A 22010-nucleotide genomic window follows, 5' to 3' on the forward strand; every position below is an offset into this window, starting at 1 on the left:
TTTTTTAATACCATTAAAAGATGTCACTTACCTTAGGACACTGTGTAAATTAAAGAATTCACCCCATTAACTTGATTTTTATTCCCCATAACTCATTCACCAGCCAATCACTGGCCTGCCATTCTCGGACGCTTCATACAACCTCGATTCCCTACTCTTAATCCCAACCAACGAAGCACTCTAGCTCTGCAATTTCAGTGTAAAGCCTACAAAACTGGTATTTGGAGGAAAGTGACAGATAATATACAAAGAATGTTTCACTTATGTAAACAAGCAAATGATGGTATCAAAACATGGTGGACTGGCCTGGTGGGAAAGGCTTGGGCAGTGGAAGTGGACACTCTTCATTGATGAAGAAGGTCAGATTTAGAATTGTTACTAACCAAGGTACAGACTGTTATTCTGGGATAACGAGAGAAGGGTTTAAAGATCTGGTTTTAAAGGCCTAACCAAACAAAATCTCACTTTTGCAATTACTCAAAAATATCATCAGTTAGAATAAGAAAAAGACTTACTATGGCATTTTCTCTTCCAAACTTCCTGGATTACTTCGTTTTGTAGTACGCTCTTCAGAAATTGAGCATCACCACTGTTCCATGTCTTTGTGATTAATATTCATGACTGTCTCCCTGGCATATGAAGTGATTGTCCCTTGACTCGTGGTGCACATGTGGGCAGCAGCAGGCATTGCGAAAGCATCATAATTTTAGGCCATTTACAAAAGCTTCCACAACCAATTGCCCAGAGGCCATCCACCTACAACACACTTCAAGAGATCCTGACTCTCTGTCAGCTATAAAACTGACCTGAGGGATCTTCTTTGGTAAGAAGCAAAGATTAAGTGAGAACGTATAGTATTGCCTTTCATACATCCTTAAAGGTTGGGAAATTACTTTCGATATGATAAAGCTCTGTACTCTTGGCTCTGAATTTTCTCATGGAATTGGCCTCTCCTTGAATAATAGCAATGTAATATGCATCAGATGTTGACACCTGGGAGATAGTTTGCTACAACTTTCAATATGAGTCTTGATTTAGTATACTCTGGAGATGACGTTAGAAGAAATGTGGGATTTGGTGGCACATGTCTAAACTTGATGTTGCATTTTGGTAAAATGGGATTATGTTCATTTTTGTTGATCTGTTGGGATTCACTGTAGAATTTTATCGTGTGCAAATTTGTAAACTTCTAGCTGTCTCTAAGGGGCAGAAATAAAAAACAAAATTCTGTTTTTATAACTTGTTACTTTTCATTAGGCCCACAGGGCCCAAATATTTTCTACCACAAAGAGAAGATCCATTCAGATGGTTAGAAACCCAAAAGGCTATGGTCTTGGTATCCTAAATTCATTGGCGATTAAGGTCGAAATAGAATTGCAACAGTCAGATGGCCAAAGTTCAGAGAGCTGACCAGACTTAACTCATTTTCAACTTGCAGTTGTGAGTAGTGTATGACTCTTGAATAACACCTTTCAATACATAGATGTCGGCACAATTGACTTCTTATTTTCATTTCTAATGAAACAGTGGCCCCACAGGGTAGCCTCAAATGCCCAGAAAGTTGTCTCCATCTCTAGAGACTGAAAACTGGAAGTGAGAAGGGCAGAATGAGGAAGAGACTTGGAGAGAAATTTTACAAAATAGAATTATAGAATAATAAAATTTTGTATCTGGATGGAAACTCGGGATTTATTCCAAGGGATTCTCAGCTGGTGGAGCTGGGGAGGATATCAAAATCTTGGGCTTGTCTAGTACGCAAATCTCCTTCCAGTGATGAGGAAATGAGCTAGCCCTCATTTTACTGGTGAGGTTCAGAAATCTGGAAAGATTGAATGTTACACAATTTATAACAAAGCTAGAATTTGAATCCATATCATCTGTCCCCAGGTCCTATGATAATTGCATATCATAGAATTACAATATTTCACCTTTAATCTCGTTTTCTTCTTCCTGATTGATGATGGGTGGGGAAAACTGAAGGAGAAAAGAAAAGGGAAGAAAAGAGAAAATGAAAAACCAAGAACTGGAAAACACATTAGTAGAGGACAGAACTATATAGGTATCTTTTCTGCCCCAGATTTTGATCACTTTGAAAAATCGGGAACCCAAATGTCTTCGTAAAATCCCAAAGTTAAATGAATCATCTAGACCCCGCCCCATGCATACACACACACACACACACACACACACACACACACACACACAATTTAAACATAAAGGATAGCAGCAGATTTGGAAAATGTTGAAGCAATGTCACTACATCTCAAGATTTCTTAGGTTTCCATTTTCATGGCTACCATCCAGGATTCAGATCTCATCACTCCTCCCCAGACTCTATCATCAGACTCCTCAATGGTCTCCCTGCCTCTATACCCTCCACTGTTCTGTCCATCCTTCAAATCACAGTCTAAAGTTTTGTGGTGATCATCTCATGCCTCTCCCAGGTATACTTCCGTGAATCCGATCCCACCACCACTTACAAAATAAGGACAAAACTCCTTAGATAGCTTGCTTGCCCCAAGTTGCTTTTAGAACGTTTTACTTCTTCTTTTCCAGGCAATATAAGTTTGTGGCCTGAAAACAAGGACCATGCTTTGATGCCTAGTGGCTTTACTCGTATTACTCTTTCATCCTCTACTCCTTACCTCCATTTCCCAAACTTTTGCCCATCCTTCAAACTTAGCACAAATGTACAGTGTGAGATTCATCTCCTGGGAACATTCTGTAGCAATGCCTTTGTGGCACCCAGCAACCCATGTGAACTTACGTTATATTTATTTATGGTTATTTCTTACCTACTCTATTAGATTATAAATGCTGTTGGATTCTCATTTTTCTTGGCATTTCTTTGAGGCCCTATCATTTGTCTTGATATAACAGATGCTGGAAGCATGCATGCATGATTTATCAGTGGTCTTATATAGGGAGAGGAAGAAATCCAGCAGAAGATTTAGTTATTAATAAAAGATTAAGTGTATCCCATACTGAAATTTAGATTAACTCAGTATCCTTAGCATTTCCACATCTTACCAGCTAGAACACTTTGTCCACTTATCCCCCTTCTTAAAAAAGGAAGAAACAGGTCATTTTTTAAAAACGAGGACCTGAAGATGCTAGTTTTAATTTCCCTTTCAACAGATCATGGACAGAAATTTATATCTAGAGGAGATTATTTGCCAATATTTTTTCTGAAATTATATGTATTTTCCCCTGAGGCTTGGAAGGGAGAAAATAGGAGGCTTCTATGCTTGGATATAAAAATCAAGGTTCAGAGATTTGCTGGACTTGTACAATAGGAATCATTAATATGATGCGCCCATTATTTTTTATGGCAGATGTGTGATCCCTGACTACAGGACAAGAAACACAGCCTGGAATAAGGGAGGTGATAGGAAATAAATCTCCAAATAAATCAAATTGCACTTTGAGGTTATATTTAAGAAGGAACTTGATTGCTTAGGCTCTAAGAAGTAGCACTCAAACCAATGGATGGCATTTTAACTCAAATTTAGGGAGAATTCCCTGAGAATCAGAACCACCTAATGATGAAATGGGTGGCCCTTGCTAATATTTACTGTTTATGATTGAGCAAACTATGGTTTGTTATTCCATTCGATCCTTCCCTTAGTAGGTCCTATTATTATCAAGTCCGTTTTACCAGTAAGGAAATTTAGATGCAAAGAGACTTAAGTAATTTACCCTCGTTATTGGGTGAGTAAGTGGCACAGCAAGTATTCAACCACATGTTTTGACTATAAAGTCCAGGTTCTTAACCAAGATACTGATATTCATTTTGGTAACAGAGTGGGGAGAGGGAAGGATGGGGAGAAGCTGGCAAGACGAAGCTGTAGACAGAATGCAATGCAAACAAGTGGAAGGAGTTTATACGATGTCTTAATGTTTTATTCCAACCTTCAGATGAAGGTGAGATTTAATCTGCCTTTAAAAGATATGTTTATTTTAAACATTGCAGAGTTTACAGATAGGCTGAACAGCACGATATCAGCAGATAAAAGATTGTAATCAGTTCACAGTGAGTTTTCCCTTACACTCTGCTTCATACAAAGATGCTACAGAACGCCGCATGAAAGAGCCAGTTAACAAGGAGAAAACTGGCAGAAATGCTTCCTCAGTGAGGTGTTTAGTGAGGAAATGAGATGGTATAAATAAGATGTAGTAACTGGCAGCCCTGGGTCAAATTAGGAATTAAACCCAGTGTTTTTTCTTTCCTTCCTTCCTTCCTTCCTCCTTCTTTCTTTTTTTTTTAATTTTCATTTAATTTTTACCCTACTACCTTTTTGGAGTCTATTTGTTTGTTTATTTTTTTAATAATTAGTTGCTGATATTTTATACACTTTTCTTGAAAAGTCAAATCTGGCACAGCTGGACTTGAATCCACAGGTCAACAGCTGGACTTGAATCCACAGGTCAACAGTCTCACGTTTTCAGAAGGTTCTTATCATGTCCTATTGTCTTATACTTTGTCTGCTTTACTCTGTACGTCATCTGCCCAGCTTCTATACTCTGTTGAGCAGCAACCCACCATTTACGCCAGCTTTAAGAATACTTTATAAGTTGCTAGAATTCATTAAATGAACAAGGCATCATTTTATTTCTAAAACAGTTTTGCATAAAGAGGCTTTAAAGAAAAAAAGAACTTTCAGTAAATCGAAAGACCAACAACAAAAAGAGTTAAAAGCTTAGGTCTTGCATACCAAATTATAACTTCTGACCTGTTTTATAGATTCATGCTAAATGTACATACTTCAAGAATGAACATTTATGTATCACTGTAAGCCATCTTCCTCCAGATGGGTACTTGCTTACTCTTTTTAACCTTACTTTATTTTTGCTTTTCCAAAGGAAGATCACTCTTAAACATTGCCTTTATGGAAATGGATCTTAAAGTTGTATTGATGTTATAGAATAAAGGTTTGGTAGAAACTTATTTGTCAATACAGGGATAGATAGGAACATTTTTTAATATTAATAAAATTGTAACTGTTGAAGGAGAAATTGTGTCTAGATACACTTAACTCAGGTTCAGCTATTTTAAAGTTAATCTTATAACATTTTTAAAAGCTATGATTTAATAGACATTTTCTGGGCCTGGGCTCCTGTTGATAACATAGATCTGTGCTTTGTTTCCTTGTAAATTCTCTTCCTGACATAGATGGAAGTGTCCATGTCATTTTTAAAAGTAAGTTGCAGCAAAGGCTCTCTCTTGAAAGGCCTATAACAAAAATTAATATTCTAGGAATTGCTATAGTTATTGGCTGAGAGCTGAACATTTATCTAGGCATAAAGGGAAAATTATGACTCCTAGTAAATATCTACTTTTTGTTAGAAACTCAAGAAAAATCCAACAGGCTTCATCTGAATTCAGTCAAACTAATCGCCTCCATGTCACAGAAGGAAAGGATTCTCAATCTAATGCACCAATACACAAGACGATGAAAAAATATTTTCTCCAGAGGTGCCAGCTTTGCCAGATCTGAAAGAACTGAGAGGCATGTCTCCCCATGCAGCAAGGGAGTGAAAGGCTGAGCGATAGAGACAATTTATGACAAATGCTAATTGAGAGGAACTGCAACATAGATTAGCTTCCCCAAGTGCATTGTGTGGAAGGAATGCAAATAACCCAGGATATTAATAGGTGTTATTCCAAAAATAAATTTAAGAAAAAAACAACCTGTGGTCTAGAAGACTGGGAAACAATGGGTTGATGAAATCAAACATTTTCTTTTATGATAGGATTCTATGAGCTTTCCTGTTATGTAAATATGAACGGTGAAATTTTCAGGAAAGATATATGGCACATAATAATTCTGAAAAGAAATTCAGTTTGCGTAGAACATCTCTTTGGATGAGTACTCTATATAAAACAACGTGTATACTGATTAGAGTTAAGCTGAGCTGTAAGAGACAGAACACTAAGCTTCAGTAATGGGGACTTGTTTCTCTTACATTTAAAGGAGTTTAGATGCAGGCCAGAACTGACGTGCCTCCACGTTTATAGGGTAGTCAAGCTCCTTTGATGTTCTGCTCTGTCCAACATAAAATCCAATCCATGTTATTGTGATCAAAGATGGCTACTGTAACTCCAACCAGCTTATCTGTATTTCAAAAATAGGTAGAAGTGGGAGTAGTATGCCACCTGTCTTTCATGGCACTTTTTAAAAATACAGTCACCACTTACTTTTACTTCTCATTAGCCAAGACTTACGTAGTCCTGACTGCTAGGGAGATAGGAAATGCAATCTTTTAGGCATGGCTGAAAGTAGAGGATCTATCTGTTCATTTCAAAGAGAAAAGGAGAATGATTATTTTGTAGGCTGTTAGAATCTGTATCATGTTGCAGAAATCATTAAAATAATCAAAATAATATATAACATGAATATTTACATTTGATTTAGATACATTTAAGTATTATTACAATGGCTTTGTTTTTTTTACTAGTATGAATTTCTTGAACCTATAACCAGAATAAAGAAAGAAAGATGTAGGGTTGAACTACTTGGCAAAAATTAAAAATGTAAAATTGTAATATGGATTCAGGGTAGCTAGAAACTGATTTCATTGTGTGAAATATGTAGACTATAATCACCATTTACCACAGTCTTCACCTTCATATTAAAAATATCTTTTTGTTAAGATTTTTGTGCATAAATTTGCTTAATTGCAATAGTTATATTTATCCATCCACGACTAGGGAGACGTTGTCCAAATTCAGAAAACTTTCATAACACCCAATAATATTAGCTCTGTCTCAGCTAAGGAATAAATCACTACCTGAATGCTTTAAAAATGAGAAGGAGGAGTTGTAGAACAGCTTTTCTGCCGTTCAAAATTGTTCTGGAAGTATGTTGACTTCCAAATTATCCTAATTGGCTCAGTCATTTGTTCTTCTAGATTGAAACCCACAGCGAATTACAATATGCTTTTCTTATTGATACTTTTGAAACATTCTGGTGCTGCCATTGATTTTATATGATTCTAATACATCTCAAAAACAATTATAGAAAACAATTACAATTCACTGACTGCTGGGTATTGTGGTAAGTGGCCTATATACATTATGCCACTTTATCCTCGTAATGTATTAGCTCCATTTTTCAAATGGAAACTGAGATAAAGAGAGATTAAATAACCTGACAAATGTCCACATCGAGGAAGCAGCGGGTGCAGGCTTCGGTCTTAGGTTCTCATCCGCTATGCTATGTTTCTCCAGCTTGGAAAGAGACTGTTCATCTGTTCAGAAGTATTTATACTATTTGAATTTATTTCTGCAAGGAAATCTCAATAATCCATGTTTATTTATAACGGAACAATACATACCTGTTGTTTCTAATCAAGGATCTGTAGAATGAAACGAGTCACTAAATTACCTGTGGTAGAAATGTGTTGGTTCCACAGCACATACAGAAACAAAATTCAAAATATTCATGGTCCTATAAGATTGAAAATAATTTTATCATCTAAAATAATTTCATCAAACCATTGTTACAATATAGAATTTTCCAAATAAATTATTCCATTTGCACCATGAAATCTTTGAGGCTTAGTTTTTATGGGTAAACTTTAAACAATTTCAAGAAAAGAGATTGAATGCTAGTTTCAGCTGATTATATGAAAAAGTGATGATGGGTAAGTGGTCTTTTAAAAGTCAACATCTGTTTCCTATGTATCCTCTAGTCATATTTGCTTAGTTTACAATTCAGGCAAAATCTGGGCTGTTTTTAGCAAAGCCAACACATCTATGGAGGAAGACGCTGAATACCATTCTGATTTTGCATATTTACTTCACTGTCCCAGGTGTCTTTATTACTGGTGATGATTCAAGTATCAGTGTAGCACAAAGATAAGGCCAACAGCTACATTCTTCCATCTGGAGACATTTCCTATTTTAGGTACAGTGACTGCTTGGGAATTCAGTTTTAAAACAGACTTAAAATCCTGACTACATGTAGGGTTGTAGACTTCAACTCTTTGAATATTAGAAAAATTGTCATATGAAATGAAAAAATTTACAAGAAATCAAATACAGGTATTTCCAGTGCAGCAAAATACAGAGACTCTATTGAAATATTTTCACATTTCCCCATATTCTAAAAATAGTTAAAAGCACAGGCTTTTAAGTAGCCTGATCTAGATTTGATCGTAAAAGCTGCTTCTTTTATTAGTTGTGTGACTTTGTTGATTAACCTCTTGTTTCCTGAGTTTCCTCATCTATATAATGAGATAATAACGGTACTTGCCTCATAGGGTTTTTCCAAGAAATAAGAGAGTTATTGTAGGTAAAGCTCTTTGGAAGTGACCAATAAACGTTAGCTATTTTTGTTCCTAATTGCTGTAATTAGTATCTTCAGCTCATGAATCCTGGTTTTCTTGTTGTAATGTATCTGCTCCCTTTTTTATATTTGGCGTACTCTTTTAGTGTAAATATGTTTAAATTCCTGGGGAAATACTTCAGAAATATATTTTCAAAAGTATGGCATGATTTGCTGGGAAGTATGTTATAATCATCCATCTATGGAGGGTAGGTTTCCAATTATGGGATATGCAAATGCTATCCAGCAATATTGTTTGCTACATGTTCTCATTGGTAGGAGATAAAATGGCATCCACCCAATGTACAAGAACATGAGAGCGCTAGCACCCTACATATTTACATCAAGCAGAAGAAAAATAACTCTGTTTCCCAGACGATGGGCATCCATGACACATGTGGCATTCTTATATCTGTTACGAACCCTAAGATTCCGATCCTATATCCCACAGAACAGGGAAGTTTTATAAAAAATGAGTAAAACCAAGGCTGGCCTGGCTTAGGAAAAATAACATTGATGAGGAAAACTCGCTGTTACTACAATCTAGTGAAATACATAAAATGAGCTGAATGAATAAAAAATTGTAATTTGAGGAGTAATGGTTACCTAGCAAATTTAGTCATTGATCTCAGAAATTAATAAAAATTTGAAGAAAGCAATACAGCTTTTTTAATCCTTCATTAAAAAATAATGATAGATGAATGGATAAAGAAGTTGTGGTATATATACACAATGGAATACTATTCGGCGGTAAGAAAAGATGATATAGGAACATTTGTGACAACATGGATGGATCTTGAGAGAGTAATGCTAAGCGAAATAAGTCAGACAGAAAAAGCAGAGAACCATGTGATTTCACTGATATGTGGTATATAAACCAAAAACAACAAAAGAACAAGACAAATGAGAAACAGAAACTCATAGACACAGATAATAGTTTAGTGGTTGCCAGAGGGTAAGGGGGGTGGGGGTGAGGGGTGGGAGATGAGGGTAAGGGGGATGAAATACATGATGATGGAAGGAGAACTGACTCTGGGTGATGAACACACAATGGGATTTATAGATGATGTAATACAGAATTGTACACCTGAAATCTATGTAATTTTACTAACAATTGTCACCCCAATAAATTTAATAAAATAAAATTTAAAAAAAAATAATGCTATTTTAGTTGAAATTTGTATCACTTTTAAAGATTGTGGAGACTTGAAGAAAAAATAATCCCCATTTTTTTTATTCAAGAGTAACTGTATATCTTTGCTAAAGTATTATATACATAATTAAAGTTTTTATCTTATCTTCCAACATTATGTGACAGGAGAAGGAAAAACAGTAGAAAGTTAGGCTTACGTCTCTTACTTAACCCCCACTCATTGAGAAGAAGCTAGTCTATATAATATAATTGACCAACAAATGAAATTTAGGTATTTAAGAATCCAAATTTGATTTTAACCATTTTTTGATAAAATAAACCATCCTGAAATATATTTAACACCGACAGCCCTTTTTAAATAGAAAATAAATGACAAAACTTGGCACCTTCTTAGGAACCCAGTATCATCATAATATAGATATGGAAGAGCATGGGCTCTCAGTGGTGGCCTAGAAATTAATTTATAGAAAATGTTGCTGCTGTCTGCTTGCCTACTACGTATTTGCTTTCTTCCGTAAAGCCAGCATAGGAAATGCGTAGTTTTCTTACCTGTAGGGATGAGTCTGGATTAGTTACCAAATGAGAGCTTTCTCCCAAATGGCTTTCCTACCATCTAGTAGACCAGCCACATCAGCTCCCATGGAGCTTGTGAGGACTGAAATATCTCAAGCAGAGTCCGTATCTTAACAGAATCTCTGGGTGATTAGTAGGCATGCTGAACTTTGACAAGTGCTGATTTAGTTGATCTTTCTCACAATCCTCGTTAACTTATCAGCAGATACATAAGACAAGATCTCCAACACCAGTTAACTCACTCCTATTCTTATTTACACAAATTGTAAAGGATCTTTCTCCCTCACCAATTCAAGGACTCGTGGTAGGGTATTTTGGGAAGGCTTATTTTTGAAGCCTATGTTTGTTTGATTAAAAAAAAAAAAAAAGTAGAGGAAAAGGGGATAGTCTGACAAATTTGAAAAAAGCAGTGAATTAGGCCTTTACCTGTAATGTGACCTTGTTCTAATCATTGCAGCTCTGAGCCTGTTTCCACCATGGGAACTCCTCCAGTCCCTTGTAAGTGATGGTTGCGATGGTGCACTCCTGCGAGTAGAAAAACAGGCATATTTTTCAAGTCTTCAATTAGTTACGTTCTTTGAACAGAATTTCAGTCACAAGCAATACCATGGCCTTCCAAAGAGGGAGTTTTTCATTTGTGACAAAGACGTAAAACTACTTAGTGGCCAAGACTGGAATCTGGTCTCCAGACTTAGCATTTTTACCCACAATGCCAATAGATTCTACAGAAAATAATGTGTGAATGAAAACGGTGCTCAAAAAATCTTGGATTATGATCAGCAGATCTAAATTGTTCCACTTGCCCATATGTTATCAATTCTTCGTATATTCCAAAATTATTCAGCAAATACTTTCAATTCATGACAAAATATTTTAAGAAATTACAACACTCCTGTATGGTACATTTGAATGATGGTAAAAGAGCAGGTCCTAAGAGTTCTCATCACAAGGAAAATAACATTTTTTTCTTTTTTCTTTTGTATCTATATGAGATGCTGGACGTTCGCTAGATATATTGTGCTAATCATTTCACAGTATGTAAGTGAAGTTATTATGCTTTATGGCTTCTGCTTATGTAGTGCTATATGTCAGTTATATCTCACAACACTGGAAAAAATAAACAGTGAATAAATAAAAGATACAGCATACTCAAAAAATATTTTCAATAATTTAAATTTAAATTGAAACAAAGTTTAGACTTTGCGGTGTTACTATAAGGAATTCGTCTATCATTGTGCACACCCTAATTTATTTATTGACAGGTATTACATGGTCATTTTTACTTGTAGCTTTGTTTCCTCTTAATCTCTCTGATAAGAAATTAATATATTCTGTTGTTTGGGGGGGACCATTATTATGCTTGGTTTTTGTTTCCCTGTGTTCATATAAATGTATCACTTTATTTCCATATGTTGCTTCTTTCTACTCCTTGAGGTTTTCGTCTTTGTTCTTTTTCTCACTTCTTAGATTGAATGCTAGGATGTCTATTTTATTTGCTTCTCTTATTATAGTGAAATCATTTTGACTAAAATTAATCTCATAAAAATATGGTCTCATTCTATGAGTTTATGTTTGTTTAATTTGAATATCCTCTACATGATCAAACAAATATTTGGGCAAGTGGTTTTAGAAAGCTGAAGAATTGGAAAACTTAAATCCTTTTTATTATAAATTTCTAGTTTTATTAGAGTTCATTTAAAGTCATATTCTGTTGGAAAATGTACTTTGACACTTTCCTAAATTTTAGAAAGTAAAAGTATATCCATTTTGAAACTTTTTTTTTTCATTTCAAGGCTAACGAAGTACCAATAGCTTACAAAATGAAATTTCTGTCCAAGTATAAGTAACAACTATTTTTGTTGTTAAATGAACATATTACTTTTTTCTTTAAATTAACTATATCTCCACGCTCCAATATTATAAAACTTTTCTGTAGAATTTCATTGTTTTTTAGTTTAAAGGGAAGAAAAATAGTGAATACTCTTCATACCTCCTCCATTTCTTTGTATAAAAATTTGGTCAGTGTGCATGTCTCCCTGTCTAGATAGCAAATTTTTTGTCTTTGGGAAATATGTCTGATTCACTGGTATGTTCTTCTTCCTGTCCTTTATGCACAGCTCAATAGAAAATCAGTATTTATCAAATTAGACTAAGTTGAAAAGAGAAGGGATTATGGAAGAAATTACATTGCCTCCAAGCCCGTTAAAAAAACTTAATTTTAGAAGTGAACATATTGATATTGATCTTTCTATCTTTTTCATATTATAAAGACCTGACACTAAACCTTGAAAGAAAAAATTTTGGGGGGAAAAAAGAGTATGTGATCTGATTTTCTTAGAGTTTTGATAAAGGCCCACCTTGGTTTCAAAAATTAGGAAATGGGTTGCTCACTGTTTTGAAGAATTTTAAAAATATTTCCTGTAGCTTTTCATGGGATTGAGAGGGGGTAGATATATGTGATATATTTTTTTAAAGGCATAAGTCATGATGTGAAATCTAAAGTAAATGCCCTGTTAAGGTAAATGCATTCTTTTTTAGAACTGTGATACCCTACTAGGGGAAACATTTTTTTTTTTGAATTGTGAAATTTATAGAAAAGCATCAACTATAGTGGTCAACATTAATGACAGTCTTTTAAGGATTCTATCAGGAACAGTGTCCATGCTTTTAGGTTATGATTGTACTCTTCAGTCCCTCTGAAAATGGAATAATTCAAAATGTACTTAATAGTATCCATTCATTCATTTAGTCATTCACTGATCAAATACTAGTTGACTCTTCTGTGCCAGGCTCAGCGATGGGGATGCAGCACTGAACTAAAGAAACATCCCTCCTCATCGGGCTTATGGGTGGTCTTGTGAGCAGAAAGAAAGCACAGCATCGTGTGTTTTACCTGTGAAAGTACAAGTAAGAGAAAAGGATATAAAAGGAAGGAATTCCAGTCGCTGGCAACGATATGATAAACGAGTAATAAGTGTTGCCACAGAAACAGACTTCTGAGAAGAGAAAACAAGTAGGATCGAAGTACAGCAACGAAGCAAACAACTGGAAATAGAAGAATATGAAAACTGTTCCTTATTTTCATAGGCTTTCATTCAGAGTGTTGATTTTCGAAGTTCTTAAGATCAATATAAATTATGGCTATTCCCTGCCTCCTGTGATGGATAAGTGAAAACATGAATGCTGGAAGACAATATTTGAGTCATAGAATGTGGTACAGAAGGTGAACTAAAAGTGTCATTCATATACTTTTGAGGAGAATGATATTTCAGGAGAAAATTTAAAATGAAGTGACCAATATAGAGATATAGATAAAGATATACGAGTCCATATATAAATATACATATATTGATATGTACATGTCTGGAAATAATCACTTAAAATGATTATGATAAAGGGAAATTTAAAACATTTGAGTTACAAATAGATTTATTGAAGTGTAATACTATTAAGGTGATTTTTAATGAATAAATATTGTGTCAAGACATAAATAAATCTAGTTAATATGTAACTGTTTTTAGGCTGTAAACTCACATTCTGTTATGTGAAACAATATGCATATAGCATGGATAAGGAAATAATGTGGAAAAGGAGATGAATTACTCAGTTGTTTAAAAAATGTTTTTATGATTGTTTTGAGATATAATTGACATAAAACATTATATTAGTTTCAGGTGTACAACATAATGAATTGATATTTGTACCGTGTTTCCCTGAAAATAAGACCTAGCCAGACCATCAGCTCTAATGCATCTTTTGGAACAAAAATTAATATAAGACCCAGTATTATATTATATTATATTATACCCTGTCTTACAGTAAATTGAGACTGGGTCTTATATTAATTTTTACTCCAAAAGACGCATTAGAGCTGATGGTCCGGCTAGGTCTTATTTTTGGGGAAACACAGTATATATTGTGAAATGATCACCAAAATAAGCCTAGTTTACATCCATCATCACACATAATTATAAATTATTTGTGTGTGTTGAGAACTTTTAAGATCTACTCTCTTAACAACTTCCAAATATACAGTACTGTATTATTAACTGTAGTCACCACACTGTACATTACCCCCCCAGGACTTATTTATTTTAAAACTGAAAGTCCATACCTTTGATCACCCTCACCCATTTTGTCCATCCCTTCCCCCCCACCACCACCACTCATAACACCAATCTGTTCTCTTCATGAGTTTATTGTTAATTAATTTGTTTGTTTTATTTGTGTGTTTTTGTTTTCATTTGTTTTAGATTCCACATATAAGTGAAAGTGTATGGTATTTGTCTTTGTCTGACTCATTTTACTTAGCTTAATGCCCTCAAGTTTTTTGTTTTTGCAAATGACAATATTCCTTCTTTTTATGGCTGAATAATATTCCGTTTTATATATATACATATGTGTGTGTGTCAGTGTGTGTGTATGCCAAACACACACACACACACACACACACACACACACACATACACACACGGTGCCAAAAAACGTGTACACATTTTAAGATAGGAAAAAACTGTATTAAAATTTTAATTCTCAATATGTACAATAACAAAAGTCACGTTTGACTTCTGCAACTACAAGAGGTGCCCAAAGTGGTTCCCATCAGTGTCCAGACACTTCGGATTACAGTGAACTACTCCATGAGCAATGCTAACCAAAGTGTCCACTTGTACACATTTTTTGGCACCCCAGTGTATACATTCACACCACGTTTTCTTTATCCATTCATCCATCAGTGGACACTTAGGTTGCTTGCATGTCATTATGAGAATAATGCTGCAGTGCACAGGGGGGATGATTATGTATCTTGTTTAGTGATGTTATTTCTTTTGAATAAATACCCAGAAGGGGAATTAGTGAATCATAGGGTAGTTCTGTTTTTAATTTTTTGAAAATCACCATACTGTTTTCCATAGTGGCTGCATTAATTTACATTCCCATAATAGTGCACAAGGGTTCCTTTTTTCCACATCCTCGCCAACACTTATAATTTTTTGCTTTTTAAAAATAGCCTTTCTAACATGTTTGAGGTGATATCTCATCCTGGTTTTGACTTGCATTTCCCTGATGATGGGTGATGTTGAGCATTTTTTCATGTACCTGTTGGCCATCTCTGTAACTTCTTTAAATAAATGTATGTGCAGATCCTTTGCCCATTTTTTAATGGGATTGTTTGGTTTTGTTGCTGTTTTAGTTTTTAATAAGGGTCACTGATATAGTGAATTATTTATTCTAAATCACAGTCCAAATGATTTTATAATGGAAGTTACTTCAGGTCATGATATGCAATTGTAGAAGTCATTTACCATGGTTGTCACACTTCCAAGTGATGTTTAGGAGGAATGTAAACAGATATGCACTGAGAGCCAGCTATGCATTGTGAGTACTGTAAAATTTAGTGAAATAAGAGTAAATTAGCAAATATAAAGTCATTCGCACACCACTCCTTTCCAACTTACATGAAAGACAGAGCCCATTGTGTGTTCACCACCCAGAGTCAGACAATGGGATTTATAGATGATGTAATACAGAATTGTATACCTGAAATCTATGTAATTTTACTAACAATTGTCACCCCAATAAATTAAAAATAAATAAATAAATAATAAAAAAATAAAAACAGCTAGAAAGATAAAAAAAAAGACAGAGCCAAAAAAATAATAGAACTCCAAAGATGATTTGAAAATTAAGTTCCATGATTCCTGCTTCTCTCATTTTTTAAAGATGTTCATTAAAATACAGCTAACATACAATATTATAGTAGTTTCAGGTGTGCACAATAGTTATTCAACATTTATATACCTAAAGAAAGACCACTGTAAGTCCAGAACCATCTGACACCGTCCTATGCTATCACAATATTGTTGACTATTCCCCATGCTGTACATTGCATCCCCATGACTTATTTGTTTTATACCTGGAAATTTAGACCTCTTATTCCCTTTCACCTTTCCCCGCTTTTCTAAATTTTCAATTATAGTTGACATTCTATGTTACTTTATATTAATTTCAGGTGTACGGCACAGTGGTTAGACATTTGTATAATTTAAGAAGTGATCCCCCTGACTGGTCTAACACCCACCTGGCACTATACATAGTTATTACCATATTATTGACTATATTCCCTATGCTTTACTTTGCATCTCCATGACTATTTTGTAACTACCAATTTGTGCTTCTTAATGCCTTCACCTTTTTTACCTGTCCCCCAACCCCACTCCCATCTATCACCCCAATAAATCTAGTATCCATATGACATAGTTAGTACAATATTATTGACTATATTCCTTATGCTATACCTTACATCCTCATGATTACTTCGTAACAACCGATTTATACTTCTTAATCCCTTCCCCTTTTTCAACTATTCCTAACACGCCCCTCATCTAGAAACCATAAAAAGGTTCTCTGTATCTATGAGTTTGTTTCTGTTTGGTTTGTTTCTTTGTTTGTTCTTTAGATTCCACATATAAGTAAAATCACATTGCATCAGTCTTTCTCTGTCTGACGTGCTTCCCTCAGCACAATAACCTTCAGGTCCATCCATGCCCCCACAGATGGCAAGAACCATTCTGTCCCTAGCCAAGCAATATTCCATTGTATACATGTACCACCTCCTCTTTATCCATTCTTCCATGGAGAGACACCCAGGCTGCCTCCACATGACCATTGTAAACAATGCTGCAATGGACATATTGATCAACACGTCCCCTTCAAGTAGTGTTTTGGGTTTCTTTGGATAAATACCCAGAAGTAGAATTACTGGGTCCTTCTTTGTCACTTGTAGTAGCTCTTGTTTTAAAGTGTGTTTTGTCTGGTGTAAATATTGCTACCCCAGCTTTTGTTCGTTTGTTTCCATTTTCATGAAATAGCTTTTCCCTTCTTTTACTTTTAGTTTACTTTCAGTGCCTTTCAATCTGAAGTGATTCTCTTGTAGGCAGCATATGTAAGGGTCTTGTTTCCTTATCCATTTAGCCACCCTATCTTTTGTTTGGAGCATTTAATCCATTTACATTGAACGTAATTGTTGATAGATACGTAGTTATTGCCATTTTATTATGCATGCTTTTTATTTTTCTTCTAAAAGAAATCCTTTTAACATTCCTTATAACACTGGTTTGGTAGTGAGGAACTCCTTTAGCTTTTTCTTGTCTGGGAAGCTCTTTATCTGTTCTTCAATTCTAAATGATAGCTTTGCTAGGTAGAGTAATCTTGCTTTTAAGTCCTTGTTTTTCATCACTTCGAATATCTTGTGCAAACCCTCTATGCCTGCAAAGTTTCTGTTAAGAATCAGTTGACAGTCTTGTGAGAATTGCCTTGTAGGTAACTAACTGCCTGTCTCTTGGTGCTTTTAAGATTCTCTCTTTGTCTTTAAGTTTTGGCATTTTAATTATGATGTGTCTTGGTGTGGGTCTCTTTGGGTTCATCTTGTTTGGGACTCCCTGTGTTCTTTGGGCTTGTATGTCTAGTTCTTTGCCAGGTTAGGGAAGTTTTCAGTCATTTTTTCTTCACATAGGTTTTCAATTCTTTGCTGTCTCTCTTATCTTTCTAATACCACTATGATGTGAATGTTGGTACACTTCATGTTGTCCTAGAGGCCCCTTAAATTCTCATTTTTTGCATTCTTTTTTTCTTTTTGCTGTTCTGATTGGGTGTTTTCTGCTACCTTACCTTGTAAATCACTGGTTTGATTCTCTGCTTCGTCTAATCTGTTGATTCCCTATAATGTAATCTTCATTTCAGTTATTGTATTCTGTATGTCTGACTGGTTATTTTTTATGTTTTCTGTCTCCATTTTTATCTTTCTTATCTCTTTCTTGAAGCTCTCCCTGAAATCATTGAGCATCCTTATAACCAGTGTTTTGAACTCTACGTCTGGTAGATTGCTTGTCTCCATTTTGTTTAGTTCTGTTTTCTGGAGCTTTGTTCTGTCCTTTTATTTGGAAAATGTTTCTTTCTCTCCCAATTTTGGCTCCCTCTCTGTGTTTGTTTCTATGTAGGGCTGCTATGTCTCCCGGTCTTAGTACAGTGGCCTTATGTAGTAAGTGTCATGTGGGGCCCCGTGACACATTCTCCCTGGTAACTAGAGGCGGGTGGTCCAAGTGCATCCCCTGTGCAGGTTCTATGTGCCCTCCTGTTGTAGTTGAGACTTTATTGTTATTTGCAGGTCAGTGGGAGGGATTGATCCTCAGCCTGATTGGATGTGAGGACTGGCTGTGGCTACAGTGGAGGAGCTGTGGTGCAGGGGCTGACCCTGCAGCGCAGAGTTCCCTCTAGCAGGGCTCTGGTGCCTGCCCAGTCTGTCCTTTGGGTGTATCTTCTTTGGGGGTGGCTAGGTGATGATCCAGCCCAGTCCAAAGCTGGCCACTGGGCCTGCCAGCCCCAGGGATTCCTCGGAGGGGACCCGCTGCAGGCCAAGTTCAGCCGTACTCTGTGCCCTGCCCAAGGCCACCTGGCATGAACCACAAAATATTCCAGAGATGGCCACTGCCCTCGCTGTGCTTGGAGTTGCCTTGAAAGGCCCAGCCATGAACTAAGCCCAGCTGTTGTTAGTGCCAGGCTTAGAGCTGCTCAGCCAGAACATGCTGAAGCCATATGCTACTTGTTTTGTGAACCTTGGAAAGATTTTGGAAAAGTCTGCAGCATGAGCCAAGGCAGGCTATTTATACGGAAAATCCACTGGAAGCAGCTTGAGTGTACCCAAAAGTTAGGTGGGGCAGGGTCTGACGGAATAACTAGGGCAGGGCAGATGAAAGGTGTTAGCCAATTTGATGGAGACTCAGATATGGAGTCTGCATGCATCCACAGGGAAGAGGAGGGTTCAACAAAGAAATGAGGGCTTCCGCCAGCTTCTCCATCCAGGAGAAAGCTGCCCCTCCAGCCCTTATCCTGAAGTTAGACCTGCCCCAGTGCTGGAGCTCAGAGTGAGTGAGTCCATCAGCAAGTAAGTCCATGCACGGGCTCTTAAGAGGAACATCTGGAACTTTAGCTTCCCTCTGTCTTACTCAGCCACAATCTCTGCTGGTTTTCACAGCCAGAAGTTATAAGGACTTCTCTCCTGGGCACTGAAACTCTGGGCTGGGGAGGGGCTGGGACCCCTCGCTTCTCAGGGGAGACCTCTGCAGCTGAGATACGTATGACTCTTGATTTTCAGTGGTCACACTTGGGTCTCGAGGTAACTTCTTCTGTATGTCCGTAGTTGTAGGACTTCAGTTCAGCTAGACTTCAGGCAATTCTCAGTAATAGTTATTCTGTGGTTCAGTTGTAACTGATTTGGTCCTGAGAGGAGGTGAGTGCAGTATTTACCTCCTCCGCGATCTTGACTGGAAGTCTTATTTCATTTATGTAAGACTAGAGATATTCATCAAAAGGGAAACTAAATTCCTATATAGGATATTTAAGTATATTGAATTCAGTTGGCCCAGCTGAATTGATTTCTCCATGAGCTTTCAAACTTTCCCAATACTATGGAGATCTAACTTTCCAAGGTCAGCAATGCCTTGATGCTGTTAAAATTTAAAGCAAATATATCAATTCTATATACTTTCTATGTCTCACTAACAATATACTTCTGTAATCTGTGCTACCCTCATTACTACTACTTTATATTGGATATTTTGTCGTTCACAAGTTGTTTCCAACCAGACAGCAAGCTCTCGAAATGTCATGCTGTGTGCTTTTCATTTCTCTCTCAGTTCACCATACCACTGGGCACAGTGCTGGCCCCTAATATCCACTTGACTGACCATTTGAAATGCAGTGTGTGAACTGAGCAGTCAATGATTTAGGATGGCTCAAGTAGATTGTTTCCTGTTACCCTCCAGAACACTTTTTGTTCTGTGTGTGAATCTCTTTCTTAATAACTCCTGGAAAATTCTTGGTCATAACCTATGGGTCTGAATATTAAAAAGTTAACAGAATAGTAATTTTATTTGAAGACTTTTGTCTGTTAAAATCATCTGGGCTCTCATTAAATACTCATTGGCATCTCTGTGATTTGAGATTATTAAATAGCACCATCTGCCTGAGGGCCGTGTCACTATAATGAGGGAATATAGCAAGATGTATCGAGACCATAGGCACTTAAGCTTACATCTGTTCTTTGCCTAATATGCAAAAGCTTCTACTGGACACATTAAAGGGAAAAAAGCTAAATGCCAAAGGGTTCAACTTTTATGAGCTCTATTTGGCCGTGGGTGATTTACAGAAGGCACAACTCATACTCCACATGGGCTCATACTGAAAAAGACTAAACCATGCACCTTTCCACACCACCTGTTGCCTTGTCTTTCATGCGTAAGGAATCATATCCAACATGAAACATGGGTTCACTACCATTATTATTTCCAAGAAAGAAATAAAATTCCAAAAGTTTTACCAATCTGTTCATTCTAAATCACTGACTATTAGAGATTTCAGCAATTTTCCTATGTCAAAAATATGGAAATTTTTACTTTAAGCTCTAGCATGTTTCTTTCGCTCTTAAAGCTTAACACTGAAAGACTCAAAATAATTCAGATGAATGGAGGGCATTTTCAATTTAGTTGCTCCATTTTACAAATTGCATTGCTCAGATTCAAGAGTTAAAGCCATTTCCTAGTTCTTGTCAGGTACTTTTTGCACCATGTATCACATGTCACTTCGTTCATAAAGTCTGCGAAGGTTTAACAGCTATATCATGCAATTGTTTCTGGTATGGTGCTTCACTCTTGACTCTGCAAATGGAAATATGTTTATTGATCCAGATGCATTAAGTTCAGACAGTCGTCAGCATATTCCACCTTGCCTTACGTTAGTAGAATCTGTTTGAACATAAATGATGAGTGTCCCTTAAATAAATCTTTGCCTTGAAATAATGGCTTTGTAATGGTCAAAATGATCACGAGTCATTATTCATTCCCAAAGCTTTTTCTTAGCACTTGAGTAAAAAAATTACAAAGGGGTTTTTAGGTTTGAAGTTGACTGTCTTTGATTAACAACTTCATTGTGAAATCCATTCGTAAACACATAATTCTGTTTTGCAACAAATATTTGTATTCAACCTTCAGATAAATGACTATTTCTAAAACAGTCCCACTGATTCGACAAGAATTTCCTTCTCTATATGTAGACAAAGCAGACTACAAGTAAATATAATACATCAGTATGGTCTGTGAACTTAGTTATGGGCTTTATTGACAGATAAACCTGCCTGCTTTTAGATTAACCAGTGAATAAAATAAGAGAACATCTCTTTATTGGCTTTTTACACCATAACTAGCTTTTTCCCCAACATTGATTATAAACATTTTCAAATATACTGAAAAATTGAAAGAATTTTACAGTGAATTCCCTAAACCTTCCTCTTAGAGTCAGTAATTAGTGTCGTGCTATACTTGCTGTATCACATATCTGCCCAGCTATCCATTGATAAAAGATAAACTGAGGCATATTAAATTTTTAAGAGTTTATTTGAGCAAAAATGTACTCAAATTGAGCAGCATCCAATCTAGCAGATAGAAAGAAGCTCCAAGAAGCTGTAAAAAATGACTTTTACAGGCAGAAGGGAGCGGGAACAGGAAGTTATATGAGGTGAAAAAGCAGGTTATTGCATGGTCAGTTCCCTTCAGCGGATGACAGGGGTATAGGAGACAGATACCTCACTTGTGTTGATCAGGCAATTACTGATCGATAGGTTTAAGGTTCCAGTTCTGGGAGAACCAAACTGTAAGGTAAGTTCCAGTTTGGCAATGTGGGGTTTAGCATAATCAACTCCATTTGGGGCCTATTATCTTATTTCTAACACTATCCAATGATCCATATTATTTATTTGATGTATTTCAAAGTTAGTTGCAGACATTAGTATATGTTCCCCTAAATATTTCAACAGGCATATCAGTGTAACTAATTTTTATGTTTCTGTGGGTTTTGGTTTTTTTTTTTAACAGAAGGGATCATTTCGGGTGTTCTTTAAT

General features: G+C 36.1%; 1 protein-coding gene across 8 annotated transcripts in view; it reads left to right on the top strand.

Annotated features, from left to right (window-relative positions):
• The window catches only part of CHRM3 (cholinergic receptor muscarinic 3), a 437857-nt gene that overhangs the window by 373171 nt on the left and 42676 nt on the right, over nucleotides 1-22010 (top strand). The gene's annotated exons all lie outside the window — the stretch shown is intronic.

The sequence above is a fragment of the Rhinolophus sinicus genome, chromosome 6 (assembly GCF_057876585.1).
Source record: "Rhinolophus sinicus isolate RSI-liver-muscle chromosome 6, RSI-T2T, whole genome shotgun sequence".
In the NCBI taxonomy this organism is placed as follows: Eukaryota; Metazoa; Chordata; class Mammalia; order Chiroptera; family Rhinolophidae; genus Rhinolophus; species Rhinolophus sinicus.